The 15720-nt window shown below is 40.7% G+C and overlaps 1 long non-coding RNA gene across 1 annotated transcript in view; it reads right to left on the bottom strand.

Annotated features, from left to right (window-relative positions):
* Positions 1-4506: 4506 nt before the first annotated feature.
* LOC116994418 overlaps positions 4507-15720 on the bottom strand; it is a 46858-nt gene continuing 35644 nt past the window's right edge. The window contains exons 3-4 of the long non-coding RNA XR_004417477.1: positions 8763-8877; positions 4507-4569 (exon numbers count right to left, since the gene is read on the bottom strand). This is a non-coding gene — a long non-coding RNA (uncharacterized LOC116994418). The remainder of the gene's footprint in view (positions 4570-8762; positions 8878-15720) is intronic.

Consider the following 15720-nt stretch of genomic DNA (forward strand, 5'->3'; position numbering starts at 1 on the left):
AACACGGGTTTAAATGTATCCCTAAAACAATTTAATATAATAGATTATTCAGCTATGCTAGAAATATATTATTGTACATCACAGAGCCATTTTTATATTCATTGTCATTTATAACAATATTTTATCACAAGGGGAATCCTTAGGCACTTGTGTGTCATTAGTAGTGAGGTAAGATAAAAAGTAAAGATATTTCAGGCTGGCCTAAAGAGCAGAATGTCATAACTTCATTAAAACAATAAAATGTATCAAAGACTGCATCTCTATTACAGGGATCAACTTATTACCAGTTTCTCACTGTCAGATTTTACACACACTTTCATTATCTTGCACATTTGCAATATATATTGAATTAGGGATCTCTAGCCTCAAATATACCTTGAAACTTAATATCAATTTTGACGGAGATGTACCAAGGCCCAAGCTGGTACTTTCACCAAAAAAACCACAACACTCTCGTGATAAGAGAAGCTGTGTTCTGAAAGCTTTCTCCTATGAAGACATGTAACTTTACTTTTGAAGTTACTATTTCAGACATGATATTTTTTTAAAAACGGAGAAGAAAGACAAACTGAAAACAAAGGCTCTGCAACAGCAAAAAATATTCCCAGTTTTCATTCCATTTCATTATACCTTGATGACTGACATGGAATCCAGTTCTTGTTCTCTGGCTTCTATAATAACAATTACAAGTTAATGAAACAAATTAGGAACACCAAAATTGCTTAAGAAGCAATTCATACTACCCTTATCTCTCAAAAACAAGAGGTTTTTATGTTCAGTGAGTTTTACAGAACTGTATGGTTTTAGATCAATGGACATTTCTTGTTCTCTGATTCAGCTCTGCAGGGTCTTTCTTTAGCTCTGTGGTGGATCTACAACTTGAGTCAGTACCTGACATTGATGTCATTATTCACTGTATTTTGGTTATTTGTATTGCCTGATTTCTGTGAGGTAGCAATGGGAAAAACATGCTAGGCACTCTCAGAGAGATGGCCAGCTTCAAAGCTCTTTAGAGATTACTTCTGCTTTCTGATGTGTGCCCCATGCTCAAAGAGCAAGTAGATAAGTGATATATGCAGCATAAGAAAGTGGTCTTTGTATCTGCTCCAAGATCTCAGAACAAACCAATAATATCAATAAAAAGACTGGATTAACAGTTCATTTTCTTTGGGTATTAGGTGTTGATTTTGAGGAGTACAGAAAGTTTCACTACCTGTAATAGTGACTAATAATTGATAAATGCTCATTTTGGCTGACAACCATACAATGTACTCCCCATCGTCAAAGAACACTGCAGTTCAAGTCCTTCTTCAAGGGATGAATGGAAACAAATGGATCTTCTGGGTTCAAGAAGATGAGTAATTACTAACTAACCAGGATTAAAAGTTGCACTTTATTTATGTGACTTGTTTATTTAAATAATCTTGTTTTCATGAAAATAACATTGATAATAAAGGATACTTTGATATTAATGCAGATATCATATGCACTTCTGTCAGAACTCCTCTGTAATTCAATGTTAGCTAAATGTACCATTAAAAGAAAGTGCTACTCATAAAAAAGCTTGAGTTAGTGAATTTGGCTTGCTTTATATTCTTCTTTTCTCATTATAGAATCTTTTTCTCTGAAAATGAATAGCTTAAAACTGTTAAAGATGCATAAAATGCATCCATTTACAAATTTAACATTCCTTAAATTGGTCAGATTATGTGCTTTCATAATCTAAATCTCATAGAATTAGCTAAAAAAAGATTGCATTTGGAACAATCAAATCAGTAAAAGAAGTGCATTTAGTTGCTGAAATTCATGGTCTCCATGATCATGTTTTGTACCCCGACCTCTCTAACCAGCTTCTTTCCTGATTTAATAGACGTATACTTTTGCTTCCTTTCTCTAAAAACATTAAGAGAAATCAGACATTTACTAAGACTAGATGTTTGGAATTGTCAACACCATACTTAAGATCTGAGTCAAATTACCATTATATACGGATCACAATAAAAATAATCTTTTCAAACAGTCAAGGCCAAAACCTGGTGTTATGTATCTCAGCATTTTTCCACTGTCTACTAATTTGTAAGTCACTTCTCTGGTGTTTTTAGTGTTTCAAATGTTAAAACTCGTGTAAATTGAACACTAATTTATACCTGCATAGGCTCATATCCTATTAGTATTTATAATATATTCAATCCTGCAAGAATTTGTGATATATTTGTTTTAAGGAGTTGACTATGCAGATAAGTATTTGTACAATATAATATTGAGTGTATAGTATTGCATTCGCCTGAATCACCCTTCAAGTGCATCTCTCTGTTCAGTGTGCAAGTTTGGTTCAGCAAGTGTTCACATGAGGAAAAGATTTTTCTCAGTCCAATAGGGTAGGCCAACAGTCAGTTAACCTTTGGATTGTGGATCACTTGTTCTTCTGGAGTTCAGTTCATTTTTTCCCCTCCATTTCATTGTAATTTCTGGTTCTATTGTTCTTATAATAATTTTTGTTATTATTAATTTTATTTCAATCTTAAACTGCTCTTAGCACACAGGTTCTACTTTTTCCCAATTTTATTCCCTATCCCTTGACACAGGAAATGACAAGGCAGGAAAGGATTAAAAATCAGGTAAAGAAATTCAGGATGCGTTTATGTTTATATTTACTGCATTTCTCTCTGATAATTTATGTGGTCATCTTTTGCAGACTGATTATTTTACCACATGCTTTCCATATGTGCAAAAATATTGCCCAGGCAACAACATGGAAATATGTATGTCGCTCTCTGTGTATTTAGATGGTACTTACCCCAGGGCTTTCACTCATATATTTTCCTGTGGGTTTCCAGAGATTAAGCCATAATATCTCCTCAGAAAAATCTGTGTGAATAATGGCACCCTGAAAAAAAAATTACCCGAAAGAACAGTTCTCAGAAAAAAGAAGCTGACATGTAAGCAGTACCAAACAAGGAAATGTACCTGTAGGGAAATTAGTATCTCCACAGAAATACTTGTGGAATGTCTGTCCAAAAGTTTTCAGTCTCGGTTTTGCATTTGACAAATAGACCATTAAAAGTGTAAACTCCATCAGTGTTTTCAGTATTTGGTTTAAAATTATTGTTTGACGAACCTTATTTATTTCAGCTTCATTTTATAATCTGCAAATAAGAGAGAGAGGCTTGTTGACCTGATTTATCGTGATGGAGGGTAGGACTTGGAACATTCACTTTCAAATCATTCAGATATCAGGTGTGTGGGGTACCTTCATTGAGCTTGCACAGGGATGAACTTTCTCTGTTAGGTGCCTTTCTCTTCCATTTGACTACGATGGAATGCTGACTTCAGATCAGATAAATTATATTTCATTTGTAGGTATTTCACACATTGATAGAAACTTAAATTTTCTGACAGCCATAATGTCTTTTTTCTTTTTTTTATTTGAAGGCGAATAATTCTGGATTAATGAAAAGTACAGTAATTTCACGACCATAAGGTGCACCGGATTATAAGGCGCACCCCCTGGGAGTCAGTAAATTTCGCAACTTTTTTGATCAGATAAGGCGCACCAGACTATAAGGCGCACCTTTTTTTGCAGCGAGGAGCCGCGTGGCGCACAACAAAGTAACAAATTACTGGCAGGTGCTCAATTTGCAAACATTTTTCAAAGATCGGTGTAGCCTTTAAACGCAGTCCCAGGAGCCCTCCCTGTACAGTGGGCCCCAGCACTCCCGCCTGCCCCCAGTGCCGGCTGGCACGGCTCCCGGCTCCCACCGCGTGGCTACGCTGTGTCCCGGCTTCCCTCCGGCTGGCCGGCGGCGGATCTTCTCACAGCTTCTTGCTGATTTCTCGCGGTGGCGGCCGGGCCGCTTCTCCCCGCTTCCCCATGGCTGCGCTGCTTGTCACCGCTTCCCCGCAGCCGGCGGCTGCGCCAATTTCCCCCACTTCTCCCCGGCCGGCAGCCGCACCGTGACCCCCGGCCGGCAGTCGTGCCGCATCCCGGCATCCCCCTGCCCGGCAGCCACAGCTCCCGTGGTTCCTGATTTGGCTCGCAGCTCGCACTTCCGGGTTTGCAAATTCTGCAACTTTATACATTGTATAAGGCGCACCGGACTGTAAGGTGCACTTCCGCGTTCGGACCAAAATTTTTGTCAAAAGGATGCGCCTTATAGTCATGAAATTACTGTATTTCCTACATCATAAATGCATACTGTTTAAAGAAATAACATTCTCTAGTTATCCAGTGAAAGACAAAATAAAAAAGATCCTGAGCACTTATGTAAAATTTGTTTCAATTTTTCATTTGGCCTTGCCATTCTGAGAGTTAGCTGTCTGGTCCACCTCTCCCCTAGCCCTCATTTAATGATGAGAGATGAGAATCTCCAGGGGGTGATTCATCCCACCTATCCAGGTTCCAGTGCAGGTGAGGATGATTCATTACTACAGTTCCTTCAGCTTGCAGCCTCATTATGAGAAAACCACTACAGAAACCCAAAGACAGAAATTGACCCAAAGAGCTTACCATGTTCACATACTCTCTAGGCTACTCTGCATCCAAAAGGTAGAGATCTCCAACACCTAAAACTGTTCATACAGGGAAAAATAAAAACTCCTTTAATTACAGTATAAATGTGAATAAGAGGTCTACAAGAGATTTCTAGAAAGTCAATTATCATAAAAATGAGAAAATTACAGAAGACATTATTTAATAAATTCTTTCCATAGCATTCTTTCAGGGTTTCTATGTATAACTGCTAATTTCCTTCAAAGGAAGAAGTTTTAATAGTATGAAATTCCGAACAGATTAAGAAAAAGTTTCAACATATAAACACTATTATTATTACTAAATTACTATTACTCTTATCATTGTGCGTATTTGAGCAGGAAAGACAAAAATGTCTTAAAAAATTTACAAAACTAATTTAATTTCTGTATAGGGTTTTTCAAGACTACAATGCTATATGAATGTATTAAATATTCTTTTCTACCAACATGGATTAAAAACAATACAGAAATCATTGTAGATGTTTACATACATGACTTGAAATTTCTCAAGAAAAGATCATTGTAAAACATTTTAGATAAGTCTTATTTGAGTAACCAGTTTCTTACATTTCTTAGCCTGTCCTAAAATCTGTACCATGGAGCTGAATACATGGGCTGGACTTCATGGTGATTGAACTGTATACCTACAGTTTGTCTTTATTGTCTCTGAACCACACAGCTTCTTATTGTAGTCCCCTTTGGGTGAACAGCTGCTCAATACTAACAAGACCGTGATTTTTAGACACTACCACAAATGATATTCCTTACATGATCATGGGAAGTTTCCATAAATTAGGAAAACTATGAAAGTATTAATAAATGGTAAGCAAAATATGATGAAATCCAAATATCCCCAACAGCTGCAAAAACACAGTTCAATGTTTGATGCAAAACTACCTTAAAAGAACCTGAAATATTCACATTTGGTAAGAAATTGTGCAGGGTTCCATTGGTCAAAAGCCCTCCTGGGAAAGAAATGTTTTCCTATATTTGATGTCACTTTTTTTGCAGTTGTCTTATCAATTTTCTTTAGATCGTAAATATTAATCAGATGATACAGTATTCAAAAGCCTTCCTGCATGTCTTCAGGCATCTTTATCATATAAGTGGACCAATCTGAATACATATTCTAAAATATATTGAACGAGCCTTAAAAATGAGATGTGTCTCCTTTTCTGGTAATGTACCTGCAAGTATGATTAATATTAATACGTTTTAAGAGTGCGTATTGAATATGTTATATATTTCTTTAAGCAAAACCGTGCATTAAGTGCTGTTGGAATAGCCGTGTAACTCCCAAGCAAGCGTCCAGGCTACAGCAAGAGACACCATCTGCATGCCTTTCTAACTGATGCTGAGAAATTAATTCAGTGAAAAAATAATATAGTCAGGCATTTGGGTTATTTTCCAAAATCACAGGCTGTCCATGATTAACTTAAATATTTGTTCAGGTTTATTATTTATCAAACTTGGTATTCATATTTCACTTCTTTTCAGGTATTTGAATTTTGTTCATTGTCTGCATTTGGGTACCAACAGCTGCAGGGCATAGTTTCAGCATTCTACTTGGTTCATCAAAACAGAAATACAGTAATTTCACGAATACAAGCCGCAGCAATTTGACAAAAATTTTAGTGGAAACCCGGAAGTGCGGCTAATAGTCGGGTGCGGCTAATATATTAATAATTTTCTGACATTTACAACCCCAGACGTGCCAGCCAGAGTGCCGAGCCAAGCACCGGCCAGTAAAAGCCGGCATTCCGCAATTGTTACAGTGTTACCGTGTTGCCCTGGCTCCCTGCAGGCAGCACGGGGGGCGGGGAGAGAGGCGGGAGAGCTCTCTTTCCTCCTCTGCTGCAGCCCAGGGGAGGAGGTGGGGGGGGCGCCGCCATTGCCGCGGCCCGGGGAGCCGACGGGGGGGGGGGGCGCCACCATTGCCGCGGCCCCGGGAGCCAACGGGGGGGGGGCGCCGCCATTGCCACGGCTCGGGGAGGACGCGGGGGGGCCACACCGCCATTGCCGCGGCCCGGGGAGCCGACGGGGGGGAAGCGCCGCCATTACCGCGGCTCGGGGAGCCGACGGGGGGGGGGGGGCGCCGCCATTGCCGCGGCTCGGGGAGCCGACGGGAGCCCTGCGCAGCCATTGCCGCGGCCCGGGGAGGGGGGGGGGAAGTGCGCGCCGCCATTGCCGCGTCTCGGGGAGCCGGCGGGAGCTCCGCGCCGCCATTACCGTGGCCCGGGGGGGGGCGGGAAGTGCACGCCGCCATTGCCGCGGCTCGGGGAGGAGGCGGGGTGCTTTGTCCGCGCCCGCCGCCGGCGCCACGGGCGCGGGAAAGCTCTGTCCCCGCCCGCCGCTGCTGCCGTAGGAGCGGGGGAAGCTCCGTCCCTGCCTGCCACCGCGGGGCAGCGCCGACCCGGGGTGACCGAGCCCAGGGGCAGCGGCGGCCGGCCCCGAGCGGCAGCACCGGGCTGGGCCACCTGGCCCCGTCAGCGGCCCCTAGCGGGCTGAGCCTGCACAGCCTTAGCTCAGCCAGTAAACCCCGCCCTCCCGCAGTTCTGTTACTAATTGCACGCAGGTCCTCGCTGCGAATGACAGAGCAGTTTATATTCGTGTGCGGCTTATCTATGGACAAAAACCGAAATATTTGCCAACACCCAGAGATGCGGCTTATACTCAGTGCGGCTTGTATTCGTGAATTTACTGTAACCTAAAATGTAGCTTGAAAAGGTAGCTAAACATCTAAGTATTTTGGAGGGGGTTGATGAAAATAAGTAAACAGACTGAAGAAAATGAAAGAGCAAGAGGAAGCAACTGAAAGGACAATAAATGATTCATTTTTCCCATGCAGACCACTTACATGAATATATTTCTTGAAATAAAACCCCCTAAAACTTAATTAATTTTATATAAATGTTAATATTTTAGATAGACCCTAATATTTTTTTCTCACCATCACAGAAAGCAAAAATTACCAATTTCCAGAATGCTTTAAAACAGAGACTGCAATCAGATTTCTGCCTGCTTTAATAGCTTTTCTGCTAGGATGAAAACACAGGAGAGAGGGAAAATCTATTTGCTTGGATCTTTCAGGCAGCAGATTATCTAAAATAAATACTTTAAAAAGTCCATTGTTGAAATTGTTGAAATAAAATACAGGAAACACATAATAAAGTAAAAAAGGACTTGCTGAATACTTTCAAGAGACTTGACTATTGTCTTTTAGCTCAGAAAATCAAATAGTGAATGTCAATCATGTGCAGATGGAAAACAATACAGTGTAGCATCATAGAATCATTAAGGTTAGAAAAGACCCCTAAGGTCATTGAGTTCAACCTTTGCATATATATAGACCCAGAATGTCAGTTTGGATAAACAGCAAAACTCCATCTATGTCAAAGGAGTTTATTAAATTTATACTGCATGGTGATCTTCCCTGAAACACATTATAAATAAATTTCATTAGCAAAACCAGAAACAAAGAGAGTCAGAACATGTTCTTACAGAAGTTTTTGTAGGGAAAGACAGCATGGCTGTAGAATACTCCACCAAGATAAGGCAAATAGACACTCGTAGACAGCAGCTTGCCAGTGTTTTGCTCCAATCAAGATGTAGATTAGTGGGTTTAATTCCTGCTGCACTTCAATATCTCTACAAGCAGTAGAAAAAAGATTATCCTTTCTAAACCCTTTGTCTGGAAGTTGTTTAATGGCAAGGCAATGAAACTGTGCTAGTTACCAAATGCATTAAAGGCATTCTGAGCTGATGTAGGTCTATACACGACTTCATTATACAGTCAAATACTGTTCCATGAATAATAGTTTATTTATAAGGGTTTGTATTGTGCAATCTCAGCTTGAACTGAGGCATTAAATATGTAGCTGGCCTTCAGCTTATGTAACCAGCTTCTTATGAAATGCAACAGTAGAATTTGATTTTGTCAGGAAAGCTCTTTCCCAGGAAGAATTTGCTTAGTAAAATCACATAAAAATATTAGTTTTGCCATTTTCTTGTGCAATTACCATGTCTTTGTCTTTTGTTTTTTTTAATATCACTATTTCACATCTTGCTTTTTGTATGAGTACAGGAAGACTGGCTATAATATAATGGAGTAGCCGTCAAACAAATGGCCTGTATTTCATTTTCAAACAGCACAGCTTCTTCCAGAAAGGGAGGAATCAAATTTCATTTCAAACTACATTATCAACTTTATTAGGGCAGGGATGATCACTCACCTGTGCAAAGCTCCAGGTTTACAACAGATGAGACAGCCCTAGGTACAAGATTTTGAAGATTTATAGACGTAGTCCTGTGGCCTGAGAGCTGTTTTCCTTTGAGATGGTGAAGAGTCTGAGGGGATGAGAAAATCAGATCAGAGGATTTGACCGATGAAACCCAAAATTAGAAATGTTTCAAATTAAATTTGAAAGCCTTCTGTTGATTTCTTTTACTTTTGTGAAGTCAAGAGAGGAAGCTTTACAGTGAAGGAAAAAAAAAAGATCAAAGAGGCCAGATACACAGCAACAACAAAGCTGAAAGTAATACACCATTTTCAAAGGGCTACACTAGTTCTCTGTATATGAGTTAGTGGGAATTTCAGCTTCATTTACTTGCAGAAAACACACAAGAGTAATCATGATTTTAGAGACACTAAGCAAAAAGTAGTCTTTAGCTTCCCATTCCTTCAGCTCAAATTCATGTTTTGTTGCAGCTTCCTCATCAGGCAAGGACAGCAACATCCCTTTCCCACCAGTTCCTTTTCCACAGTTCCCATTTACTTTTTCTAGAAGGAAAGAAGAGCATGGAGAGTAAAGTGGAGTAGTACCCTGTAGTGCCTAAACAGAATCAGGAGTAATTAAACACATGTCAGAGAGTTAGACCTATCAAAGAACAGGAACATATATACCTGAATAGTTCACAAAAATCTTCCAAATAAATTTATTTTAAATTCATACATTATTTTGTTTACACTTCTGAAGAGTCAGATGTTGAATTTATCTCTTAAACATTGCATAATATGTAATATGTTTTACAAATCTCTGACTGTTGATCCCTAATGTAATCAAAATGCTAGATCCATAATGATTGTAAACTAGTATTAGTATATTTTTCTGCTTTTTAAATGACTCAACCACACAGCAGAGGACCAGACATATGCTGACATGGAGGATAATTCACAAATAGGAAATAGTAGAAAAGTCTCAAAATTCTTCATGTTGGAGCAATAAACTTACCTTTAAAACAAGATATTTAAAATTGGCACATATTTAGAAGGTGGATTATGAATATGAAAAAAATTAAGACTACAGTTTACACCAGATTTCCAGCACTGTTTTTCCCCTCTAAATTCAGTTAAAATATTACTGATCTCTTATGGAGTAGATTTTAAATAATATAGTATCTTATAGAATAATTGTCTCAAAATCAAGGACTGCATGCCTTTATGTGAGGTGTTCACCTAAGATTTTGAGCAGCAGAAGCAAAATTTGTAGCAAGGACTATGATTGTACAAGAGAAATTGTCACCAAATGAAAAAAACCTACACTATGTGGAATAATAATGCATTATCAGTAGCAACACAACAGACATGCATCCATTAAAGCCATGCTGCTTAGAAATTTGATTTAATTCTCTACAGTTTGTAATATATAATATAGAATTGAGCAGCAGCTGAATTACTGTTCATCTTTATGTCTGCATTATGCATGTTGTCTAATTCGTCAGTTATTCCTGTGCCTAGGGCTGAAAGAAGTATCTATAGCAAACAATTGGATTACTGGCTTAAATTCTTTTCGCTATTAATGATTTATCTGGACGTTGATCAAGAATTTGCACATCATTCAAAAACATCTGAAAACACTGAATGCAAATATTTCTTAGGCTGGAAATGCTTGTTTTGTTGCTTGTTTTGTTGGTTGGTTTTGGTTTTGTATACAGATAGTCTTAGAATGCATGTCTTATGTATTACTTATGTAAGTAAGAATATGCTTACACTCTAGATAAACTGTCTATTAAGAATAAAATTAAAGATAAACTATCTGTTAAGAATGTCCAGCAACAAAAAGGGAAAGAAAGTGTAGGAAAAAAAGGGAGAAACCAGATAATGATTATGACCTGATATCAAATTTGGAGTACTGTCTTTAAAGAGCTCTCCAAAATCAGGAAATTAAATCTGTCTGAAATTGCAAATTTCTTTGGAAGTCTAGCATTACTCTTTCAACAAGTTCTAATTTTACATGTGTTTGTATTTATTATTGATTCATGGGACTTATGGTGAACAAATACAGGAATCCACATTCATTCCTCCCCCATGTAACGCATCACTGATTAAAAAGATGTCCGTCACATCAGCAGTACAGTAATTTCATGACTATAAGGCGCACCCTTTTGACTAAAATTTTCCCTGGAACCCGGAAGTGCGCCTTATAGTCCGGTGCACCTTATCTGATGGACAAAGTTCAAAAAAATTGCCTACCCTGAAGTGCGAGCTGCAAGCCACGGGGGGAGCCGGCAGGGTCATGGCTGCCAGGTGGAGGTGGGGCGGAGCAGGGGCGGGCACACCCCGGCCCCGTGCAGGCGGAGCCGCCCCTCCAGAGGCACCCCCTGGCCCCGTGCAGGCGGAGCCGCCCCTCCACAGGCACCCCCTGGCCCCGTGCAGGCGGAGCCGCCCCTCCACAGGCACCCCCTGGCCCCGTGCAGGCGGAGCCGCCCCTCCACAGGCACCCACCGGCCCCGTGGAGGCGGAGCCGCCCCTCCACAGGCACCCCCTGGCCCCGTGGAGGCGGAGCCGTCCCTCCACAGGCACACCCCGGCCCCGTGCAGGCGGGACGGCCCCTCTAGAAGCACCCACCGGCCCCGTGGAGGCGGAAACATCCCTCCAGAGGCACGCCCGGGCCCCGTGCAGGCGGAGCCGCCCCTACACAGGCACGCCCCGGCCCCATGCAAGCGGGACGGCCCGTCCAGAGGCACCCCCCGGGCCCCGTGGAGGCGGAGCCGCCCCTCCACAGGCACCCACCGACCCCGTGGAGGCGGAGCCGCCCCTCCACAGGCACCCACCGGCCCCGTGCAGGCAGCACGGAGGGGCGGCGGCCATAGCCCGGCCCCGGAGAGGCAGCACGGAGGGGTGGCGGCCATAGCCCCGCCCCGGAGAGGCAGCACAGAGGGGCGGCGGCCATAGCCCGGCCCCGGAGAGGCAGCACGGAGGGGTGGCGGCCATGCCCCGGCCCCGCCAGATGCAGGCGGGCCTGGGGCCCCGCGGCACCGCCCCTGCCAGGTACAGGCGGGCCCGGGGGCCAATGACTGCCGGGTTGAGGCAGGGCCTCAGCCAGCAACCGCGCGGAGGGAGCTGGGGGCGGAGCCTCGCTGCAAAAAAAAAGTGCGCCTTATAGTCTGGTGCGCCTTATGGTCGTGAAATTACTGTACTTGTTTCTTTTGATATCAGAAGAGGAAATTTGTTCAGTTGTTCAGTAGAAGAAGGTTTTTCATATGTTAAACTAAAATATTAATGAAACCAAAGCCGAATTAGAATGCCATTTGACAAAGGAAGACCAAAGAGCACAAACAGGGAACATAAAAAGCATAAGCATTTCTGGAGGAAAACACCAAAAAGCCTTTCACAAAAGAAAAAGCCAGCAGGAAACACAAATATCATAGTCTGAATGACTGTTGGTGAGTCTTTCCCACCATCAATAAATGTTTTAAGCAACAGTGATTGTGGCTATATTCTGCAGCAATTCACTCTTTGATTCCTTCCTTGCTTAACTTAACGCTAGTTAAGTGTTATCTACTCTTAGTAAAACCTACTCTTGGCTTCTTTTTCTATCTTTCACTTTCCTAATTTTAAATTATATTATCATTTACCTTTCACCCCAGGTCTGTTAAGGATCAGTCTCCTGTGAGACTTTATCAAAGCTGTTCAAGTAAAGTAAATACTTTGTGGAAATGTACAATTTAAAGAGCACCTCAATATAGCTGCCATGTTTTTCATCTGTTACTCAATAAATGTCGAAAAATGCTTTAAGCAAGTTATTCTCCTTCTTTTCAAATTATGCATATTTGGCATTGAGATAAGAAGGATTAGTTCATTTATCCTGAGGCTCTGGAAAATGATTTGCAACATTGTACTAATCTACTTCTTCATTTTCTCTTCCATGCATGATTTCTTCAGGTCTTTGGAATTTTTTTCCATTTTCTGTTGACTCCTTGATAGGAGTGACATTTCTTCATGTAGCATCTGACTGCCTGCAGCTTGAGTCCTCTGTTTCCTTTTCCATGCCTTTGTCTTTTTTCCAAAAACCACCTGCCCAGATGTGTCCCAAAACAGCAATACAATGCTGCAGAAGTAGCAACTCCAGGCAATATGAAATTGCCTCAGTAAGAGATTTTAGTTTGGTTTTTTGCATTTACCAGAATCTGTCGTATTGTGTTCAGCAAAATCTCCTTTTTTGTAGGGTTTTATCTCCACTCAGAATGCCAGGACAGCTAATGGATCAATATAAATATAAATGGAATCTGGCATGGTAAATGTCTACACATCAAGCCATTTACATGAGAACATTTTGACATACTTTTATTCTGTAGTGTGAGGTTAATCACAAGTTATGTTGATTGATGCCTTTTGGCAACAAATCTCCTCTAGGAAGCTTTTTAGAGTATAATGCAGAGTTTCAGAGATGCATGAAATAGTAGGATAATGAGGCAGAAGGAACTAATTTTTAGCTGGAATTGCTTCCAGCTAAGCATACATTCTTTATACATGTGAGCTTTGGAAGACTAATTTAGAGCACAACAAAACAAAAAGGAGAAACAGTAAAAAAAACCCCAACCAACCAACCAACCAACCAAGAAAAAAGAGAAACAAAAACCCAAAAACAGTAACCAAAAAACCAACGCAAAACAAAAAACCACAACAACAAAAACAAAAAACAAAACAAAAACAAAAACAAAAAAACAAAGCAAAACAAAAACCAAAACAAACAAACAAACAAAACCCAGAGAAAAATATAATGCTAAATATGAAAATATCAGTGCATTCAAAAATCCCATTACTGTCCTAGTGCCTTGTCCACAGGTAATATAACAAGAGGAATGAATCTAAGGAAATTGAATAGGCTGAACCATCTCCCTGGACCACACTCCTGGAAAATGCAGACTACATAATCACACAAAGCAGTATTGTTTTCTGACACTCTCTCAGAAATCCAGTAATGCTGTTTTCAGCTTTTTCTTTCCAGTCTCCTGCGTGTAGGGATGTTTATTAAGGCCTTTTTTCTGTATCTGATGCTGAGTTACTCCATGTGATATTCCCCAGCAGATTCAGGTAGTGTTTGAAATTTACACATTCTCTTCATAATGGCAAAGAGAAGTTTCCTATTAAAAGCCTTTTTTCATAGTAGGAGTTAGTAACATTGGCACATTATAGTTTTCCCAAGTTTAGTTTATAAGCACATATAATTTACCAAGATGTGCTCTTTTTTATAGCATTGGAGAACTATAACATAGGCAGAGAAAAGCCAGAAAAAAAGTGCTAATTTTAGCTATTGACATGTACTAGTTTCAAAACATAAACCAGGAGTGAAAATGAGGGGTGGAAAATAAATCAGGTCAGTAGCACAAAAATTAATTGCATCTGAAAAAATATTGAGACCTATGAATACTATGTCTTAGATGAGCTACATTCACTGCCATGAAGAGGGAAAGTAGTAAATTTAAACATTGAAAATGCTCACTTGCTATTTCCCCTCCTGGCAGTTTTTCTATCTATTGATCAAGTGTTAGCTACTGGAAATATTTTTCTGGTCTGCTTTTGCTTTATTATCCTGTACTTTGTTCTACATGCAGGATTTTACTTTCTTAGAAACAGAGATCATACAATGCACACAAAGCTTTCTAAATATAACTGTCATGAGCTCTTGGGAGTATACAGATTTTTATACCTCTTAAAACTTTGAATTCCATACCTAAGGGAAATTCAAATGTTTTCTAATGTTTCCTGCCTAACAATGACATTATGTATAACCTAACACTCAAGCAGCCTGTATATAATTTGTGTTTTATCAATTTTCAGACATATTGTACAGTGATTTTGCATGTTGTACTTCAAAAGTTGTTTCTTTGCTGTTTCCTGATTTTGTACTCTCCTTTGGATTCTACATTTTCATTATCAAATTTCTGACCCATACCACTAAATTGCATCAGGGCAACTATACAGAAAATTAAGTATTATACTTCTTCAATCTTTTTTCTAGGAATGAAACCACAGTGACTCCTGTCCTGAATGGGTCAACTGGATGACAAGCACCACTGTCCTGATTCCCTTTATTTACTATTTCAGTGGTCTATCAGTGTGCATACCTTTAGTACAATGAAACAGTTCTAAGATGAAGGACAGAGGGTGACTCATTTTGACCTTCACCCTGTCCCTTTTTGCGCTTTCTTCCATCTGTGCTTTTAAAGGAAACTCTTGGCAGTTAGGAATTCCAGAACCACAGAATCAGAGAGTAGTTGGGAGAGGTGGGGAGGTCCTTACAGGTATCACCTACTCTGAGTACCCTGCTCAAACAGGGTCAGCTGCAGCAGGTTGCTCAAAGAGCTCTTCAACCAGATTTAGAATATCTCCAAGGATAAAAACTCCAAAACTATATTGGGCAGCCTGTTTTCTGGGAAGGGTCACCTTCCTTGACCTGCTGGCAGTACTTCTAAGGCAGCTCAGGAGGCTGTTGGGTTTCTTCCCTAGAGTGGCACACTTGACAAGTTTATATTTGACTTCGTGTCCAGCAGGATCCACAGGGCCTTTTTTGTAAGGCTGATTTCCAGTCTGCCTCCAGTCCATCTGATGTATGGAGTTAATTCTTCCGGGGAGCAGAACTGTGTCCTTCCTCTTGTTGAATTCATGATGTTCCTGCCAGCCATTTCTTCAGCCTGTGGAGACCTCTGTAAATAGCAGCACAACCAAAGCACTACTGCCTGCACTATCAACCCCCGAGATACAGCAATTATCCTTTTTTTTCCTGTGAGGGTAACAAAATAGGGAAACACATTGCTCAAAGAGGTTATGGTAGCTCCAACCCTGAAGATATTTAAAAGCCACCCAGATATTTGGTGTACCAACCACTCCTTCCAGTTTTACATAATTTGAAATATTCTGAGAATGTAATCTGTCCATTATCCATGTCATTAATAAAGACAGTGAAC

The sequence above is a fragment of the Catharus ustulatus genome, chromosome 3 (assembly GCF_009819885.2).
Source record: "Catharus ustulatus isolate bCatUst1 chromosome 3, bCatUst1.pri.v2, whole genome shotgun sequence".
NCBI lineage: Eukaryota > Metazoa > Chordata > Aves > Passeriformes > Turdidae > Catharus > Catharus ustulatus.